This window comes from Hermetia illucens, chromosome 5 (assembly GCF_905115235.1).
Source record: "Hermetia illucens chromosome 5, iHerIll2.2.curated.20191125, whole genome shotgun sequence".
Taxonomy (NCBI): domain Eukaryota; kingdom Metazoa; phylum Arthropoda; class Insecta; order Diptera; family Stratiomyidae; genus Hermetia; species Hermetia illucens.
Window position 1 is genome coordinate 67,853,383 of NC_051853.1, and position 22,477 is coordinate 67,875,859.

The 22,477-nt window shown below is 40.5% G+C and overlaps 1 protein-coding gene across 3 annotated transcripts in view; it reads right to left on the bottom strand.

The window, feature by feature from the left end:
- The window catches only part of LOC119657413 (irregular chiasm C-roughest protein-like), a 526,753-nt gene extending 508,807 nt beyond the window's left edge, over positions 1-17,946 (bottom strand). Inside the window, exons 1-2 of one of the 3 annotated variants that reach the window (XM_038064308.1) lie at positions 16,912-17,946; positions 16,500-16,768 (exon numbers count right to left, since the gene is read on the bottom strand). The gene's annotated coding sequence lies outside the window, so the exon portion shown is untranslated. Of the gene's footprint in view, positions 1-16,499 lie in introns of all 3 variants that reach the window. The other 2 variants (XM_038064310.1, XM_038064307.1) reach the window with 2 other exon arrangements.
- Between the last annotated feature and the right edge of the window lie 4,531 nt (positions 17,947-22,477).

Genomic DNA, 22,477 nt, shown 5'->3' on the forward strand with positions numbered 1-22,477 from the left:
GCGCAAAAAAGTACACGTCTATGAAGATCAAGATGGGAAAATAAACAATACATTTCCAACCTTCACTCAAGTATTTAAGAGTAATAATCGCCAGGAGCTAAACTTCAAATCACATGCGGAGAATGCAGCAACCAAGACATATAATACTGAGGCACTGATAGCTAGAATGCTACCAAATACAGGTGGCCCAAAGTCAAGCCGTCCGATCCTTGTTTCAAAGGTGGTCAGATGCTATATTCAGCCCCAGTGTGGGCAGAGGCACTAGAAAATAATGCATGCAAGAGAAGAACTTTAGCTGTGTAACGCATAAGTGCACTTCAAACATGCTGCACTTATAGAACAATATCAAAGCAAGTGCGTGATAGCAGGAATAATCCCGATTGATATTCTGGCGAAAGAAGGACAACGCCTTTCCGATCGAAAGCCCCTCTTCGGAGAATCTCCTACACCTCGGTGGTAATCTGCGCGAAATGAAACGATCACGGAATATATCGCAGGAAAGGTGGAACATGTCAGGAAAAGGCAGCTGGACCCACAGAATTATATAATATATTCGGAGATGGATCAAGCGATAATACAGCGAAGTACGTTTGGACCTAATACAGCTTTCGAGCGGACACCAGGGTTATCTCTATTGGTTTTTGCATGGCGAATCGCCTTATTGCCCAAAACGCCCGGAACACATTTTATGTCAATGGTCGATATTCACAGCTCAGAGGGCTGTATTGGAGGTTATAACCGCGGAATACGAACACAAGTGCCGGATAAACTCTGATCCAACCCCGTGCCGTAATACCATGGGAGTCCCGGAGGGAGAGTGGAAGGAAAAGAAGTTATTTTTAGTGAGTAAGCATCCCGCATGACCGTCTAGCGTGTAGCGGTAACTTCGAAGCTTTCCACCTTTCACTGGAGAAAAAAGGGGGAGACATACAGTCATACAGTAAGCCAAGTAAAAAGGACCTATTCTCCAGTACGGTTGTGAGGCATGGGTCGAAGAAATCTGTTGCCTCATTCGAACTCAAAATTCTACGTTTACGCCAGATGGGACAATTTGAAACTTTGTAATCGTCAGTTTGATTTCCTCTACCATTATCTAACAAGGAGCAAACACTAATGCAAATCTGAAGGACGTTGACCGGTACTTCATCCAAACAATGCGAAGATACAATGGACAAGACCATCAATAAATTTTTCCACTCGATATTCTTGAAAAGTGGAGCCGATTTGGCCTCTCATCACAGAAACAATCTTTTATTTGATACCACGGCTATGATAACTAGGAAAATGTTGCAATCCTTGCAAACCTTCTCCCAATAAACTGCAGCAGACAATACCCCAATTACTTTATTTAGAGCAGAATTTACATCAGTAATTTTGATTGGAAATGCATATAACCCAACATTAAATGTCGTCAAAAGATATTTTAAAATTTCGTTAAGTTCACTGTGTATTTTTTACAAAACGGTCAAAATCTTTCATTTTCTCCAATGAAATCCGCAAATAAGTCAATAGGAAATGCCACAGTATCTCTTTCAATTTATTTAAGTTGAATAGTCATTAGGTCATTTCCGTTAATGAATGATTACCATAAATTTCCATCATTATAAGATTTTGCATATGGCGTTATCAGAAAAGTCACAACACCTTTTACTATTAGGTTTTTACCGTAATAGTCACACTTTACCATTTCTTTAAATTTATATTATTATTTTAGGTTTCTTTTAGTTCTATCAAATTATTTTGATGCTTCATATGGCTCCAGCTCAAACATTTAAGAAAAGAGGTAAAAAGGATTCCTTTTCGGACTCCATGAAAAGCCAGCCAATAATGGGAAAATCTACAAACTGAAAATGTCCATGGGCTCATTCCCGGAATTGTCTGTCTCCGGGAAATTGCCAAGAATAGAAATAATTTCCCAGAAATCATTACAGCCATGAACAATCGCACGGTAAAGAAAATAGGCCTTGAAGGGAAAAACCCTCATGTAGAAAAATGGTAAAGAATTCAGGGGAATATTTGGCAAAGTATATATGAGGAAGTTTCTTTTTCAACGTAAAAGCGCTATTTACGAACGTACTTTTAAAGGAACTTGTAAGTTGTTCGGAATTTTATTTGAATTTTGAAGCGCAAGTAGGAGCTCATTGCAAAGCATTTAAATGAAGTAGAAAGGTCAAATTGAAGCACTTGAACTTTCCAACAACATGCATGACCGAATGATACAAATAAGTATTCAACAGACCAGCCCCTATGCCACGAACCATAAACCGAAAAATTATGGTCATAGTACATTGGATTTATAGCCCCGGAGAATAGAGAAAGGAAGAGGGAAGGCAAAATACGCATCCTGCACGTAAATATTATAAAAAAAAAATCGAATAAATAACTATATCTCAACCACATCGACAAATCCTGTAAAGCATCGCATAAATAAGTCGGGAAACCGGAAGCTGGACGCTTCAAATACGAAAGGTTTTGTGTATTTCTTAGTACGTAGCACGTAATATATGCATATATTATGTGAGACTATCCATTTTCGTATGATATCGACATTGATAGTCTTGAATTTGCAAAAAGGTGACAACTTTGACGAATTATAACTTTGTTAGTAATAGTACGATTTCCACGAACTGGGGGGATCATGCTCTATGTTATACCCTATATTGTTGCGAAAATTTCGTGGTGCTAGCATGAACTTAAGGGGGGGTTTTACAGCTAATTACCAAAAATTATAGTAATATAGTATTATTAACTTTATTTGTACAGACATCAGTATGGAAGGTATTTCGAAGCCCAGGCACCATATAGTGGCAGCCTCCTAATTTTTTTCAGATTTTTCGGCTAGGTAGTTTCTGAGAAGGGCCCCCTTAAAGGAATGATCAATTTCAACTCCTCGCACTCCCCACCTTTCCAACAAATATGAAAACTAAGACCGGCTTCGAAAAGTACTAACCGAGACCTTTAATTTGATACCCAATATGACTATATTTGAAGAAAAAAAATGTACACCCCCCTTTTGCATGTATAAAGACCTCTCCTTAAACTCGTCGAAGCCAGGTAAACTATTGGGAGACTCCTCTTCATATCGACCGATATGTTTGGTCAATAGCATTGGTAAACTATTTGAACGAGTATTATACAACAGGCTGCTCGCTGTTGCGGAAAAGGAAGGAGACCTATCCGACAAGCAATTCGGGTTTCGTAAGAGGAGATCAATCATCGATGCAATCAACATGGTGACTGGCCTAGCTCGCGCTGCAATACAAGATGACAAATGCTGCGCAGTGGTGACACTCGATGTAAAAAATGCATTCAACACTGCAAAGTGGACGAAAATCGTAGAGACTCTAACCAAACTACAGGCTCCAAAGTACATTGTACGCATCGTTGCTGCATTTCTTCTCGGAAGAAGATTATATTGCCACTCGGACAATGGAGAGAAATTATTCCCAATGACGTGCGACGTACCACAAGGGTCTGTCTTAGGTCCGTTACTGTGGTTAATTATGTACAATGGAGTGCTGACGCTACGCCTTCCTAACGGCGTGACTACTATTGGCTTTGCGGACGATATCGGGGTAACAATAGTGGCAAAACGCTTAGACGAGATCGCAATCTATGCAAATGAAGCGATATGGGAGATCAATTCCTGGTTGAAAAAGTCCGGTTTATGAGTTGCTGAACATAAAACGGAGCTAGTGCTAACCAGCAAAAGAAGGAAAGACACGACCGTGAAAATTAAAGTTGATGAAAAAACAATTTACTCCCAAGAGTCGCTTAAATATTTGGGAGTAAAGATTGACAAAAGACTCAACTTTAAAAAACACATTGAGTGTGCTGCAACTAAAGCATCTTCCATCGCTGTAACGATCTCGAGGATACTACCGAACATTGGTGGACCAAGACAAAGTTGACGTCGTCTTATTTCAAGGGTAGTTAGTTCCGTGCTACTCTACGCAGCTCCAGTTTGGGAAACCGTTCTGGAAAACAAATCAAACTGCGGAAACTAGGAAGGGCGTATCGACTAAGTGCACTCTGGGTATGCAGTGCTTATCGAACAACATCAGGAGAAGCAGCATACGTACTGGCAGGGACAATCCCCATAGACATCTTCGCGGATGAAGGTCCGCGTCTATACGACAAAATGTAGGCACGGTGAACTAAGCTACGAGCTAACACATTTTTCAAGTGGACATGGAGGTTATCGGGCTTATCTATATCGATTTGGACACGACGAGTCACCATGCTGCCCAAGATGTGGTAACGTGGCTGAGAATGCAGAGCATGTTGTATTTGCCCAAGGTTTACAGCACACCGAACTAGGAGGCGATCGCAGACAGGCGCTTAACGCCTGGAAATATAGCGGAGCTTATGTTAGAATCAACGGAGGCTTGGAATCAAGTGGTAATTGAACTGAAAATGATTCATCAACAGCTAAGGCATGAAGAACTGCGAAGAAAGCAAGAAAGGGAGCGAACAATAATGCGCCGCAGTTAAGAACTGATCTAGCCCCGCGATGCAGTGCTTATACCAGTCCCGTGGGGAGAGTGGAAGAAGAAGGAGGTGGTTTTAGTGGGTAGGAGTCACACGTAACTGTATGGAAGGAGCCAGCAGTAGGTTTTGAACCTTTCCACCTTCCAACGATGAAAAAAAAAGACAGACGAACAGACAGACAGACAGTAAACCGATTTTAATAAGGTCTTGTGTAAACACAAAACCTTAAAAAGAGGGTAATTATAACAGCGGCTCTACTATGCGAAATCTGAAACAAAACTGCAATAAATAGATAGTTTCATCGAAAAGTCCCCTAAATCTGACAGAATCACTCCAGGTTACTGCTGAGATTGATATTAGCTTAAAGATTAGAATTCGCTATATTGAGGGTGAATCGTACTTATGATCAGATTAGACCGGTCGTATGAAAGCAGTTTGGCAGAAAAAGAAAAAAAGTCGGGAAACCGGAAGCTTGACGCTTCAGGTATAAAAGGTTTTGTGTTTCCCTATGTGAGGAGCATAACGTAGATCTCCATTGGCTTATAGCATTGACCCGAGATATTGAAATCGTTCAGTTCTGGGCAGGTTACAGCCATTGCCAGAACTGAGCGATTTAAATATCTCGAAGGGCAGGTTGCCGACATTGCCAAAACTCAGCGATTTAAATATCTCGAGGGGCAGGTTACTGCCATTGCCAGAACTCAACGATTTAAATCTCTCGAGTCAATGCTATCTGCCAATGGAGAACTGCGTAATGAAATTATTTCACACATTAACGCAACCTGGATGAAGTGGCATTCCCCAACTGGTGTTCTTAGTAGTATATTTCGAAAGGACGAATACCGACGAGAATAAATCAGATAAAGATTTTGGACGAATCATACAAGCAACACCCAATACGCCTAAGACACAATTGACAAGATGATATCTGATAATTCAATTCCAAGTCATATGAAGTGATAAACTATCGGTATCAGGCGTAAGATTAAAAAAAATGTCCCCGTGTCGAAACCGCCAGTTGGGATGTTATATTCCTCCCTCAAATTTTGAACGACTTTATTGCATACAAAGTTAAAAAGTAATAGTTCCAAGAGAGTGTTCCTTTACTTAACGTAGCACGTAATACTAGGCTACAAGCTTAAAATTCCAGATAAATTCTCAGTGAAATTTGTGAAATCACCCCCAATAGGCGATTTCCATTCTAGCCAGGGGAAAAGTTGCTCACTTATGTATATACATAATTCACGGTCATAACGTGTTCTATGAATTATGTAAGTGGAGTTGGAATTATATGACGGCTGACAGCGGTCGTTCTCTTCGTAGTATCACGGGGAGATAGTACCCAAAGGCAACACCACCTGTTCGCATTGAACCACTCTTTCTTCTGGCATTATAATAATGAAAAAATCGAAAGTGGCAGCTTTTCTTATCCAAGTACAGCAAAAGTGTGCATTTGAAAAATTAATTAAAATTTCGAGAACCGCTTTAAGTAGCTGTATGTGAAAAGGAATGTTGTCCTAAGGCCAAAGGTGGTTCAACCGAATATCGATTACTATTCATAAGAAAATAATTTATATTTTAATTTATTTAACAATACACGTGGCGGCTAAGGGTGTTGAATTATTTTGGTCGTGGCATGTACATACATATGCCGATTCCATGAAAAAGTGCGTTATACTACCCACCAGTTCCGAATAATGCGCTCCAAGCAAAATGGTTTAAAAGTTTTCAATACAGTACTGATCATTTCATAATATCTATTCAGATTGCTTTAAAGTTATCTTTTTAATATTTCCCTCAACTTCCCAAGTAGAAAATATGAGAAAGGAGGATTTTCATCACTTTTAAAAGTGTTTTTTCTCCAACCTGCCACAGCGCTCTTAGTCCAAAGTTCTACGCAGTATCTTCAGTGCACCCTTGTATTTCCGCAATGATGACCTCCGTAAAGATTTGAGAATTAGAACATTAAAGGAAAAACTGTGGGCTCCGCTTAACCAAATTGAAGAGCCAAGAGAGTAATGGGTAAGAGAATTTTCTTTCACAAAGACTTAGAAAGGCTAAAAAGAGTAGACCTCCTGGACCTAAAGAACAAATTAAAAATTTTGGCTTCCCTTTTACGGAACCAAATGATCACAGCCTAATTTCTGCTCAAAATGCCGGGAAACCAAAAGCCCAGCGCTTTAGATATAAAGTTTTCTTTAAATTTTTTTCGTTTGAGAATATGTGGGTGCACGATGGTTCCATTTGTATGATATATAACTGGTAGTGTATATACGCTCAATATACCCGACATTTAATTCGATCGGGGATCGAGGTGGGTTAAGATTCCTTTACTTTAGTTTAAGGGGTTCTCAAGCCGCCGAGAGGGGCTCTCTGAAACGGAGTGGCGGCTTCTTAACCAGAACAAAAATCTGATAAAAGGGGGCGATTCTGGTTAGCCCCAGGCATCGTCTCAGAATACAAGTAGATATTGAGTTAAACTTATTTTGGAAGCATCTGGGCGGATTCAAGGTGGACGTAGCTGTATACTATAAGATAGACCTTATCGCCGATCTATATATTGTTGAATTTGTTGAAACGTCAATGACCAGGGGGTGACCCTGCTTATCTTAAAGGATATAGATTGGGATTTAGTTATATTGATTGGTAGGGCCAAAAGATTAACCTATCTTTGCAGACATTTGAAGGTCGACCATTGCATTCTTTGCATCTAGCACCACAACCAAACCTTCCGACTCCTCCCCTTAGCTACCGAGATGTAAAACAGAACATCATGAATGCAAGCAAACGTAGATTTTCCTGCAGAATAGACGTAACAGTTGAATTGTTGATACAATCATCGAATTTAATAGTTTGCGAACATATTAATGAGGGCAATATGGCAGAATTAGAAGGAGTAAGTCCATAACCGAGCCCAATTGCTTTGATATTGACGATAGTTTGTAAAATGTGGGCATACCAGTATTAAAGAAGGTAAACGAAGAATCGAGAACGGCAGCCTCTAGATATCTGCCCTTGCCTTTGCTGTGGTAATTACCCAGATTGGTGGGTCTGGCATACAGATCCCCCGTGATGAGAACACTGTCATATCTTTTACAAAAAGTGCCGAGTTTCCCAACAGCCTTATTTCTAAGCCGGTCTAATTGAATGTTTTCGTTATGTTATGTTTCGTAGCAGTTTCATTCAGCATTAGCAATATTTTGCTGATTTCCCTCTGGTACTTCCATGCCACCGCATAAACCGGAGAGATTGGTTTGAAAACATTGGGCAGTGTTGTTGCAGGGGCTTCTCCTGGGTAAAGCCCGGACTTTTTCTTTTCACGATATTGCTAAAATTAGCTGAGCCTCGGGCAATCCAATTTGAATTAGGAGTGGTACTCGAAACATGGACCTTGTAAAATTTGTGTATGTGGCCCGGTCTATCACAGTTGAAACACTGCGACGCCCTTAACTTGAAATAGGCAACCTCCATTCTAGTGTAGACAAAAAAGATATGTCCAAGTCATTTTCTAGAAAAGTTACCCCAGACAGTGTTCGAGGGCACTCTAACACCACCCGGCTTAGGACTTTTAAGAGATAGTCTTTCAGCATTTACGATTTTAACCGACGATTCAGTATCCGCAATCGTCTCCATGTTATAACAGAGATTTATATTTCTGATCACGCCATACCTGTAAACACATCTAAAAGGTATGAATGTTTTAATATCAAGGATGTCAAATGGGCATCCTGGACCAGCCTGTTGGCCCTAATAGGGTCCTTGAAAAGGAGTTTCACACTCCTCCAACTAGCTTGTACAGAGTGGAGTACATTCTGAATTTTGAGAGACGGGTTGCAAAGTGATACAAGAGGAGGGTTGGGGGATACAAGACAAGAAAAGACAATTTTGAGCTACTGTACCTTTATCAATGATAGTACGATTTTGATGAAATTTGGGGGTATCATGCTTCATACGACAGTTTGTCTACTGCGAATTTTTATAACTCTAGCATAAACTTAAGGGGGTTTCTAGCCTATTTCCTAAAAACATAGTAATTTAGTTTCTGAAAATGGGTTAGTTAAAGATATCATCACTTTTCCCGCACTCCCCGCCTCTTCAGAAAAATTCAAAACTAAGACTGGCCTCGAAAAGTACTAGACGAGACTTTTCCTTTGATCCCTAACATGATTATATTTGGGTAAAAAAAGTTTTACATCCCCCTTTTGCTTATAAATTAAATTCAACAAAGAGGTAACTACATGTATGGGATTTCACAATTCCTACCAAATTTCGTGTCAAAGTGTTCTAATCACCACACATTTCTTTTATCGGCTAATAATTAAAGGAAAATATATACAAATACTTATTTCCGGGACCAACTATCCCCCCCTCCCTTCATAAAAATCAATACGATTTGGGCTTTTAAAGCTATTTCTGTAATTATTGTAATTGTGTTTTTTTCTAGTTTTTCCTAAAAGTTCAACCAAGGTAGAAAAGTTGTTGCCCATACCCATGTTTAGCCTTTCTTCCAGAGGAATTTTCGGAAAGTCTTTTGGGTCTAGTTTCCTAAGGATCCAACAGAATAGAAAACATGTACGAATTTAAAATCTGAATTTTGCTCTCCTTTTTCAAACTGGGGCTCACAAAAATCTCATCAAACAGGTTATAAAAAACAAGTACGATACATTTCCAACAGCAAAAGGTAAAACTATCGGGGAGCAGAGTATTTGACTCCCGAATGTACAAAGTTTTTAGAAGCGAGGAGTTTATCGCCACTGGCATCGGTGACATGTATCGTAAGACTTGTACTTCCTAACCTCTCCACCTCAAAGGACAGAAAATTGTCAATGTCAGCATTGATCATTGCTGGCTAGTATATTTCGGATTGATGTTGGTTGACGCTTTCAACGCTTTCTAATCAGCATATGGAAGGTGCAAAGAAGCACTGTGCGAGTTAAAACTTCCGGTCAAAATTAGCACGAAGATACCAAATTGGTGTTAATGAAAGGAATAATAAGGAATGAAATCGATTCCGATAATGAAATATTATGCTGGCAGACACACCGCCTATTTTCGAGTAGCTGGTCTTGTGAACTGTTCTAAAACTAAATAATTGACTGCGACTATGGTATCAATAAATCTTGAGATTCGTTCACCCGAAACGGTGAGTAACAGGGACTGCGATGGTATATCATTTCCCGCTCTGTTTTGTGCATAATCACTCCTATTCCGAACATTTTTGTTCTGGTCCTTTAATCCCATGGCAATTCCAACAGATCAAACCGAACCTAAAGACTTAATCGTCAAATTGACGACTCCCTGCGTTTTATTGTATGCTTCCCTCCTCTACAGACGTTTACGGTAGCTCCCAAACCGATTGATAAGCGAAGCTGAAGGCTGCCATCATATCCAGGACGCAATAATATTATAGGAGCGATTGGTAAAGTCTGAACAATACGCAATCGAAACAGTCCTTATTGAGGACTATTCTATCCATAATTTTTAAGACGTGCTAGAAAACCATCACTGCAGCTACAAAAAGTTGACACATGGTGTAACAAGAGCGGTATGCATCAAACTAAAGAGAGATGGGACGGGTCATCATGAGATAAAATACGTCAACTACGAGATAGGAAGCCGCGAGAATCCAATATGCCTCATTTAAAACCAGAGGGCAGAACAACGCTGAACTACGACCGACTGTCACTGTGTTTTCATCAAAAGTCAACATCGCGAGGCCGAAGGAAAAGTGGAAAAATTTTCAAAATCATTGAACCAGAACTTTATCAGTTCTTGGTAAGGAAGGACATTCCTTAGAAACTCGAAAGGACATTTTAGCCGTAAAACGATCAAATGATAAGTCTCGAAACGAAAACACAAATGAGATGCTTTTGGAGTATGTTATCGAAGGAAAGGGAAGGAAAATTCTAAAAGATGGGATCGAAATAACGCTTAGAAACGCCTGCTTTTTGGAGAAATAGGGGAATAAGCGGGTAATTAAAAATTTGGAAGACTAAAATCTAGTGTATGTGGAGCCCTGCCGGCAGCAAATTCGAGAGCTTTATGTTCTAATCCGCCTCCAAATCTCGTATTTGATATCGGAAGACTGTAGAATAGAAAGGATGGACTGAAGGAAATACTTCAGAAGCAACAATCCTGACGAACGCTAAGCCCACATCCAAAAGGACGAAATCAAGTCTTGTTCCCATATTATCAACAAAGTCAACAACATACTAAGCTTCGATCCGGTCAATCATGAATTATGAAAGCGAGACTTGGATATTTAACTATGGCGAAGAGCAAACAATTTATGTCTTTAAATGGCAAGTCCCGAGAAGAATTTTAAGTCCAATGAGAGGATGCCAACTGTGGTAATACAGGGAGTTGTACCCTTGATACCAAGAACCTGAAATTGCACTCATATCAAGCATCGAAAGCTTTAGTGGATACATCCCCAGACATCTCTGCTCAAAGGCAGTATTGAAGGCAAACAAGAAAAATTAAGCAGAAGATTTTGGGAGATTAAGAATCGACTTCTAACGACAACGACATACAGAATGAAGTGCAGGAAAACTACACCGAGGAGAACTCCTATATTCCTTGAAGAAATGCGTTTCTACCTCGGATTTTTACAGTTGGCTCTTTTCTTGTGGTTTTGATTATGTCCACATCGCACGCTCAATTCAAAAGCTACGCGCGTGTAAACCGGGTCCCCTATTAACAAACATCTAAATAGATCGATTGAGTAAAACTATGATAGTTGAAATAAAAAATTCTAAACCGTTTCAACTTGCGTTGCTAGTTTTTTATTTCTTTGTAAATCCCAGGTTCGAACCTATGCACATCTGCAAATAGAATTTTTACCTCAATGGTTTAGCCATGACATCATGGCGAGGATCCGATTGTGGTTAAAAAGAAAAGACAAATCTCAAAACATCCGTGAAAGTAAAACACGGCTTAAATCCCATTCGACATTCAGTATCTTCAGCGAAGTGACTAGTTCCATGCTTATAGGTCGATTCCATTCCTGGCAATAAATCGGAGAAACCTACAGGTCTCGAAGGATAAACGAGTTCTTTACTATATGATTGGGCTCTTTTAAAACACATACGTCAACCAATTAAAAAGTTGGACAGTTACGGCAATACACTTTGAAGTCAAATATCTCGAAATCCCGATGGTATTTTTTAATAAATTTTTAAAAGAAAGCAACATTTTTTATGTTTGTTTTTTGCCGTTATTATCATTTTATTAGTGCTATTTTTAACCGAAAAATAGTGATAAAATCAAAAATTAGCATTGGGCAAAGCCAACAAAAACTTGGACACTTCAAATTTAATAAAAAGAAAATAAATTTATGTCAACAATTGGGTAAATTAGTATTTGATGTGGTGAAACTGCAAGAAGTCTTCTTTTCATCGACCCTACAAGTGTTTCGGTGACTTCCGCAGAAATAAAACTCCAAACAACCTTTATGTGATATTCTAAATCCTTTTGTCCTTTACCTCCCTTCTTCGTAGCTTTTTTTCGACGTGAGCCCACAAGTGCTCTATGGGATTTAAATTTGGGCTCTGAGATGGATGAGGAAGGGTCGTTTTGACATGGTAAAGCGGCCATTCCTTAACGACCATGGCTGTGTGTTTGGGTCGTTGCCATGAACTAACATGATATCCAATGGTAGCCCCATCATCGCTATCGTAGCTGGTATGTGCTGCGTTGGTATATTAGGGTAGCCTACTTTAGTGAGGTTTACCTGGATTATATATCCAAGGGTCCTGGGTCCTTTAGATGCCAAAGCACCTCACACCATGATGCTGCTACCGCCGTATTTAATTGCTGGTACAATGTTACAGTCTTCTAAGGTAGTGACTATCCTTCTCCGCGCTAATTGCGGACCATCGGAACCGAAAATGTTAAATTTCGACTCATCTAAAAAAATAACTGTTTTCCAAAACTCTTCTGGCTTATAAGCGAAGTTTTGAGCATATACAAGTCGGTTTTTAATATTGTTTTGGGGAAGGAGTGGCTTCTTCCTTGGAGTATAGGCTCTGTATCCCTCAATACGTAGAAAATTTCGGACGGTTTGAGCATAAACGGTCAGTATACCTTTGTTTTCTAAATTCTGTGCAGTAGATACTGCAGTTGTCTTCGAATTGTTCCTTATGTCCTACAAAATTTGTCTTTTTGTTTGTTCCGGACTTTCGCAAGTCGGCCGCTACCTATTTTACGATAAAGATACTACGGATCCATTTTCATTAATTTTTTTTTTATGACGTGATACACAGTGGACTTTGGCTTTTCTATTATTTCTGCTATTTCACGTATAATTTTATTATTATGAAAATATTTAATGATTGGCTCTTTTAAGCCATGAGACAACTGCTTATTGTCCATTTTCGGCCCTTTTCCGAGCGATATTTGCAAGGAACTAATCGTTGTAGTAGAGCCTAGGAAGCCCAGCACTTCTCGACACAATACGAAACATAACAGTACTCTTTTTGAACCGCAATCACATTACGTCTTACTGATGACGATAACTCAAAATGTCCAAATTTTTGTTTGGCCATGATAAATGCTAACTTTTTTGTTCTTTAATGACTTTTCTACGCAACATAAAATAATAAAAATAATAACAACGATAGAAAGCATACATCAAATATCATTGTTGTATCTCTTTCATAACTAATTTAAAAACAGCTGGTTTTCGAGATATGTGACTTCAAAGTGTATTGCCATAACTGTCCAACTTGTTAATTGGTTGACTGTACATCTGCTCATGACTAACATTTGGCTTGTAAGTATCAGCCAAGTAAGCCATCTCGTTTCTTAAATATAGATTCACTGGAGCTCGATCTCTGGTGAACTAAATGCACTTTCTTCGCCGCCAGAAAAATGAGGAGAGCGGCCAGTGACCTGCATCGCAACAGTCTACATCTAAGTGAGAAGCACCAACACGAACAGCACCGGAAGCATTGCCGAATTAAAAGCCTTAACAGGCGTCCGACTAACTCCAAGGACTCAGTTCTTTATTATCAGAAGTCTCCACAGCGAAACATGGAATACCCTTACTTCAAATGTACTAATTCCCCATTCTTCCTCTTGTATTATATTTATCAAAATTTAACAACAGTTTACTGCCCTCAAACTTGTAATGAATTTGTAAAGTAAAATGCTATTACAGTCAACTCGGAATCCCTGATTTCAAATGCCCAACGAACCACTTCCAAGTGTTGGTTGAATTTCTGAAACTTATCTGAAGAGCAATAGTTAAAAATATTGGTAATAGGCGGATTTAGGTAGTTACCGTCTGTATCAAATGTAGAACCCTAGCTGGACAACTGGGGCAAAGCTTGAAGCTCTTGCGAAATCACCAGCTAACATGCTAATACCTTATCTTCAGTAGTGACTTCAACTTAAAGCACACCTCCTATGATAATATGGCAGTTCATTACAATGGAAAAATTCAACTTAAACCCTTACACGACAACAATCCTGTGATGGTCTTGTCGGGGTCATCAACAGGATTCACAAGTCAATTCATCGCTGAATGCTTCATCCAGGATGCAGCCAGGTATCTCCGTCCAATTCATAGCTGAGCCTGTCTTGATCGTACCGTTTCAGGTATGAAAGGTTTTGTGAATTTCGTGATTCTAGGATGAACTCAAGAGGGGGTTTTTCTGCCAATTACTAAAAATTATAGTAATATACTATTATTAACTTATTTGAAAAGGTATCGATATGGAGGGTATTTCGGAGCACACAGTAGTAGCCTCTTGAGTTTTTTTAGATTTTTCGGTTGAATAGTTTCTGAGAATGGGTCCGTTAAAGAAATGGTCACTTGCAACCTCCCTCACTCCCCACCTTTCCAACAAATGTCAAAACTGATGCCGGCTTCGGAAAGTGACCGAGACCTTAAATTTGATACGCCACATGACCATATTTGATGAAAAAAATGTACACCCTCCTTTTGCATGGATGGGGACCTCCCTTAAATTTGACGTAAAAGGATGCAACTCACTATATGTGTGAGTGTTCACGGTTCCCACCTTTTTGCCAAATTTGGTATCAATCGCTGTAACCGTCTCCGACAAAAATGTGTGTGACGGGCAGACTGACAGTAAATCGATTTTAACAAAGTTTTGTATTTACACAAAACCTTAAAAAGTAGCGATCACCGTTAATTTGTCGGGTTAAGCTATTATTTCGACTACCGATGTCATACTGCTATAATCAGGAATACTTGATATCATATTACATCGGAAGACGCACGCCCTGAGCAACATCCACATCGTTAGAACCTGACTTGGCGGCAACAATAAACCTACGGTAGCATGTGGATTAATTTTCGACGCCATATAGGTAAATTTAAATAAATTAATACAAAACTAATTCTTTATTCCAACGATTAGACTTCCCATGAGGAAGACAGACACATATTTTTAGCTTGGAAGATGAAGTTTCCGATCTATTGTTAGTAATCTCGTGAGTTCTGCAAGGGTTCTTTTCCCGTCCAATCCTCCATACCATGTTCATAGCTGATGTTCCGATCACTGACACCAGCACTAACCTGATTCAATTTACCTATAACATGTTTTCCTTCTCTTCGAACCTCAATACCATCAGAGCAGTTGAAATATTTGGTGATCTCTGCAAATGCTAATACAGCTAAATGCACTGAGGAGGAAGCTAGTAGCTAGAAGTTGAGTGACGGCAAAATAGTTAAGGGTTAGACTAAATGAATTCAGAAAATACGATCCATACCTTGATCTCACTGACAGTAAGGCCTGCAGTTAGTTAAGCAGGATCTTCGTTAGAAAGTAGTCCTAGCCCTAAAACCAAATTGATTCTCTACAAATCCCTCATATCATATGTTATAAGAGATTTATCTTACCATATTCCACGATTCCAAATAACTGCGGGCGGGATATTGGAGTATCCAGACAATGATTTATTCTTGCCGGAGGGATATACCGCAGTATTTTTAATTTAATGACAAAGGGAATACCAGAGACTCAATACCGCTTGGTATTTATATCTAAAACGTTCTAAACTTCCTAAAGGGATATAGTATGGAAGACCATGTTATTAGCATGTCATAGTCTTTTTCTCCACCGCCCGGTCCTTTACTCCCTATAGCCACTGTGAAAAAAAGGAGGCTGACCTGCATTTTATCATACCATGAAATCTGCAACCTTTCTAATTTTTAGAAAGGTCCTTATACTGGAGAGAACTAGGTAGCGACGCAGGCAGGAAATCATTTGAATGGATCCAGCATGGTATGGAACAATGGCCCTGATAGATATGCCGAAGGCTTGGAAATACGGTTTCCCTTTCGCTGTCCCTTCTAACCTATAATGAGTAAGTGAAAACCAAACCGGTTTAAAAAGGTCCAGATTGTTTCTAATTAATGCCGCACTCAAATTTGTTAATTGACGGTGCGATGAGTGTCAGCGGCTTGATCTCGTTGTCCTGCGATCGAATTCCGGTTGGATATGTTTATTTGTCATCATGTTTGTATTGTTTCGCTACTGCAGGCACCCAAGCAATAGTCTCACCTACAGAAGGTCTAGCGTGTACAACACTGCATCCTAATCAAACAATATTGGGTGCTTTCAAGTACCTCAACATTGAGCCTCAAACTTTTAGACGCTAATCCACAGATTGCTTAGATAAAGAATGAAAATGCAATGAAAGGAACTGTTTGTATCTGCTCCTCTCTTCTTCAAAGCAGTGATGAGACTTCAACTTAAAAAGATGCAAATAAAGGAAAGGAAAACAAGAGATAAATTATCTCAATCAGAAGAGATAGAGTGGTGATAAAAAGGAATTAGCTCTTCTAATCTTTGAGTAAGTTCCCTCCAGGAAAATTAAAACCCGCTTTAAATCTTGTATCTTTTCCAATTACCATACACCCACCTATCTCCTTATCAATCCAAGGAAAATGGCATAGTTGTAATAGAGAGAGTTCTGCAAAAATGCATGAATTTCTTTCATTACCTAAAACAAAGAAGGGAGTTGATAATACATACCTCGTTCAGAACCTTCGCTAAATCTGTTGCTTCTTAAAGTCGAATCTGTTTTGCTCAAAGTTCGCAAAATATCCAAGTCGGGGTAGTTCATCTGAGTGAACTTCACAATTTCCTTTAAAAAATTTACTCACTGAAAGCACTTGTTTTTGCCAAAATGAAATTCAATTCTTTCCTGCACACTTGACTTCACACGTAAAATCCACAAACACAAATTCGCCACTTCAATTTACATCTCGCACTCGCCGGGTAACGAATCCGCACTAAAATTACTGCAAAAGGACCAGGTTTTGTTTAGTAAAATATAATTCAAATAAAATCACAAAAAAAGGGAAAAATGCGATAATTCTACTAAAAACGTTACATAAACCCAAACTGAGCAAAATTAAAAATCACGCAAGGTCACCCCACTAACATCAAGGCCGACCGTCATTCGGAAATTATCCTCGAATCGCGAAAAAAAATCGCAGCAGCAGAAATCCTTTAAATCCTGCCTGGAATCGCGGCCACCAGCGTCCTGGACGAGTCACTTGGTTGCAAGGTCACTGCACCTGGACCTCAACTCACTGAACGCGGCACTCCGGAAACAAAGGGTAAGCCCGGTTGGCGCCCAGCGTGGGATCGGATCGCATTCAAATCAACGCGGTCCAGGTAGTATCGTGAACGCGTAAGCGACGTAATATCGCGATCGGTGTCGTGAGTGACGTCAACTTGGACCAAACACCTCCGAACCGTTAAAGGAACTGAAGCTGAACCTGCGATGGCACACAGCCACTGCGGCAGCGATGAACTATTAACAACCTGCGCGCGGGTCGCGGGTAGCGCACGGAGGCTGGGACTGGGGCAACTTAATCTCGCTCGAAGTAAATGCTCACGTCGTACACGAACGCTCACTGGAGCCCCTGTTCCTCGGATTCCCGACCTGATATCACGGGCTCATCACGCGAAGAGATAAGATACAAGCCTGCAAAGAGAAAATCTAACTTCCACCCCTGCCTGGAGGAGAATGTCCTTTTTGCCGACTCGCTCTCTTCCTCGTCCCCTGGAAGGAAATTCTGTTATCAGAAGGCGCGTGCCCGGCTATAGCTGGTTCCAGTCAGGTGCTCTCAGGTCGCGTGTACAACATTCTCCTTCGCGGCTAACGCACTGTTCCTCAGATGATAAGACGAAATGTGCGTGAATTGGGCGCTCTTTGGAAATCCCACTCTGCTCTTCGAAGGGGAGTAGGAGTCTCGAGCTTTGTGCAGACAGATTTGTTTACAGACGATTCTTATCTAATGAAGTTGGAACGAGCAAACTTTAGATAAAGATTGAATGAAATTTTAGTTTCATTAGATCAAGGCGAGATGCATCGCGATGGCGCGCTTGCCTGTGGGCTTTTTGATATCTTAAACAGGTTACGGTCCTCAGTCTGTCGCCAGTGGATTTTGAGAAATCCAAAAAAAATATCCCAGGAAATCTCTACTAATGGAATATGTTAATTTCTTTTTGTGAATATTTTACGAGTGAAGATGTAATTTCCTCTTCAGAATGAAAAGATACCTGGGCTGTGTATATGGAGTAAATTCAATTAATTTATTAAAGATTTCTTAATTAATTTTAAGTAGAGAATCTCCATTCCGAATCCATTCTTAATATGAGGATAATACCACTGCTCATAAATCAATTGATTTTCTGCTAATGAGTTGGAAAATCCAGAAAAAGGGCTTATTATAGGAAAATGCAAATAGTTTACTTTGTCATCTGAGGCAAGACGGTCTGCTGTGCTGCATGAAAGCAGAAATAAATTATGACGGTTTTCATAGCAATGAAAATTGTTGCGTATCTAGCATTACACGATTTCTGTCTCCTCGTTTAAGAGTTTCTGGAATGAAGGAAACCGACAGGTTTTTTGTTGATATCATGAATAGATAGAGAACGAAAGTTTTATTTTATTGATTCCAGACATATTTGGAAAAAGACTTCTATCTCGAGATGCTGCGGTAAAATGACTAAGATCCAAAAAGACTTTACACAGAAGATTCGTCTCTCGGCCCATTACTTAAATTTGTATAGTCGAAGAAAACCATTGCGCATGTTCGACTTTATTTAGCAATTCCCGTTAACAAGCAGGAGGGTCGTGATTGGTTTCGCCACTTTTTTATTATTAAAAGCTTGATCTAGATGCAATCTCGAGGCTTTCAACTCTCCATCCAGCGTATCAAGCCATCGTTGTTTCGGCCTACTTTTTGCTCGTTTACCATCGGCTTTGATGTTCAGTCCAATTTTGGTAAGTGAATTTTCGTTAGCGCGAATAACATGACCAAACCATCGAAGACGCCTCTTCATCGTGAATATCCTCAGTTCGGATGTGATCAAAAAGTGTCACGTTACTAGTCCAACGCAACATCTTCGTCTCCATTACTACAAGACCACCGTCCATTGTTTTTTATATTCAGCCAACACTGAGAACCATAAAGAGCGACAGGGCGGACGACATTAAGGTAAATTTTAGATTTGATACTTAACGAACTGTCTCTACGTCGATCACAAAGAACACTACACCTTCATTCAGGTTGCGTTAATGCGTGAAGCAATTTCATAACGCAGTTTTCCATTGGCTGATAGCCTTGACTCTAGGTATTTAAATCGCTCAGTTCTAGGCAGATCACTGCCGCTAACAGTGATTGTGCCTGTTTCATGGGGATCGGCCGTCAAACATTCAGTTTTATTCACACTCAATCTGAGACCGTGTTACATCCCATTTTTGGTCAACTTGCTTGTGATCATTTTTGCTATTAGGTGATAGGAAAACATCATCTGCATAAAGCGATGTGTAGGACGCTGGACGTTGGATGTCCCATGTAACGGTGTTCATAACGAGGATAAAGAGGGGTGGTGAGAAGATCTTTCCTTGATACACAGCCACACTTCAAACTTCACTTTTCGGATTGTGGTAGAGCAATTCAAGCCAGCGCATGAGTTCTTCTGGCGTTAAGTGTTGTCGTAGAGCATACCACATGAGTTCGTCTAGCACACGGTCAAACGCTTTCGCTAGATCCAGAAATGCAAAGTAAAGAGGGCGATGCTTCCCACGGTGTAAACGCGCGGCGTGTATTGCGTCAGCAGTTCCGCAGTTCTTGACAAATTTGGCTTAATTCACGGTTATTTCAACGATTTCTCGAATACGGTTGTCAAGAATGCGTTCAAAAATCTTCATAGTATGGTAAGTGTGTCCGGATAGGTGAGTGGTTAGGACACAAGGCTTTCGTACGGAAGGTCTCGTTTAAAATCTCACTGATGGCAGTGGGACTTATATTGTGACGTCGGATATCAGTCGACTCAGCTGTGAACGAGTACCTGAGTCAAATCAGGGTAATAATCTCGGGCGAGCGCAATGCTAACCGCATTGCCTCCTACAGTGTTACTGTAGTGTACCGTAACGCTCTTGAATTAAGTGCTCTGACTCACTTCAAGGTCCTGATCCATTATGGATTGTTACGCCAACGATTATTATTATTCTGGGAAAGTAACCGGATCGGACGGTCATTTAAACATTCTGCTAGACTACCTTCCCTTTTGCATATTGGGTGGTACTTTGTTGCCAGTCAGATGGTGTTCTATCTTTCTGAATACCCCGATTAAAGAGTTCATTGAGCGGCAATGTTGAGTTCCAATTCTTCGCTTTCCAGAGCTAAGATGCGATGTCTTCAAGTCCTATGGTCGTCCCCGATTTCATTCGTTTTATTGCCTCCTCGATTTCAATTGCGCTGACAGTGAGTCCTTGAGGGTTTAACGTGAGCGCCTGTCTAGACGACTTAATCCCATGGTCTCCTTAAGACAGGGATTGATTTTGTGACCACAATCAGAGCCCCGCTGAGACAAGCAACAACGGTACCAGTCCATACCAAGTGCATGGCTTAGCATTCATACTGGTGGATGCAAGACCTATCTGAATCTCTACCGAACCAAGGAGTACGGCGCCCGTGTTGAAACGCAACACCACGCCGAGGCCCGAAGGCCTCTTCTCGCTTCAGCATAACCAACAACCCCCATGAAGCTTCCACGAGGGGGCCAACCGCAAATAACCGAGCTGTACTCACATACAACGGGAGTTCACCCGAAGTATGAGAGTCCAGGGGCTATCTCGGTTCCCATGGTACCAATATACCCCTGGTGAGGTTTCGTGACCAATTTGCCACTTCAGATGAGTCCCCGTGCAGACTCTGGTCTGATCGCCCTGATTAGGCCTTTGGAACATTCGCCTACTGCATCACGGCCGGCAAGCCAAAGTGAGTACAGCGTCTCCCGGTGCCACTACAATGGAGGTTCTCCTCGGCTACTTGGTTTCAGTTTGGCCGGCAGGGTTGCCGCCCCGTCTTCCTCACCGCCACCTCTGAGCACCAGTTGCGCTGACAGGTGTCCAATTTGCCGTAAAGGTGTTTGCAAGGGTCCGCTCGAGTGACAGCGATCTATATCTTTGCTTCCCGGTTTGTATTTTTATGAATTTGCCAATTTTCGACTATTTTATAATAGAGAAACTTGTGGTAGAGGGGTTTTTTCACGGACCTTCATTTTTTGCTTCTCCAATATGTAGTCTTTTTGCTAGGACCCATGGTTAACAATGGAATCTCATTCGATATACCCTTGCTTGTTTGAAGGACTCTAAAGTGTCATGACTATTGATAATGCGTTACCCTACGGTAATGACGAGTGTAGGATGCAATATCCTTTTTGGTTAATAAAAAAATTCCGGGACTAAACGAATTCAAGATTAATCCATTAAAACTTCGTGTGGAAACTTCAAATGTTCGGATTAGCGCTTGTGCGGAATGGATGAAGTTCAACTTCTTCACTGCAATAAAGAGACTCTAATCTTCCAACGCCAGAAATATGACTCTAGAGATAGTGGACCGGAAAATACTTCCAAGTGGTCAGGTCACAATAGATTTTCGAATCTAACAATACAGCTCTGAAAAACCACGAAACAGCTGGGTAACCTAGGTGTACTTTTTTCCGGAGTACTCGTAGGACCAAGAAATGTTCTCAACCCTCGTCCTGTAAGCAACAAGAAATGTTTCCAGTAACAATGCGTAGAGGCCACTGGCCTCGAACTGGTCTTAAGGAATACCAGCGTGTCGTAGTGCTCCCTTGACGAAGGAGGTTATTTTGGAGAACCAAAAATATTATAATGCCAGTTGCTAAAAACCAACGAAGGAGCTGTAGTCCGATAGAATTCTTCTGACAACTAGCGGGACGAGAAAAACCTGAAAATTGCAGAATCGGCATGGGCACTTAAGAAATCTCACAAGCGAATAACCAAAAGCGCGTGTAGCTTCCATGCTACGCCACCCTGCATTCAAGAGACGAATGCCCAGCTTCTGGTGGAATATCAAAATTGAAGAACTTTGCAAAGTTTACCTTAAAGCCAAGAGACGCAGTCAACGTAGCAAAAACCGGTCTGAGTTTGAAGAGTTGCATAACCGGGAAAAAGAACTGCAGGCAGCCATCACTAGAAGTAAAACTGTTATTCAAGATTATTCAAAGAAGCGGACTCCGACCTATGGAGAAGTGCATACATGGCAGTTGTGGTATCATCAAGAGTAAACGCTCACCATCGATCATCAATTCTGATTTGCTGTCGGATATTATTAATGCTCTCTTCAAATGAATCGAACCTACCTATTGTCAAGGTAGATCCAGATGAAATTCTGGAGATAACCACTGAAGTGCTGGTAGCCACGAAGAAGATTGTCGAAAATTAAGCATCAGGCTTAGATGAGGGTGGTCTCTCAGCTAAGCAGTTCAGATTCTGAAAAGGAAGAATTATTGTCAATGGGAAGGAAGCAATGGAGGTCAATACATCTTGCACGGTAGTTACTCTCGAAATCAATAATACATTCAATACTGCAAACAGGAACTAAGTAATTGTGGCTTTACTCAAATTAGACGCTTTTGGTCACCTGGTGCGCATTGCCATAGAATTGCTCTGGGAGAGGCTG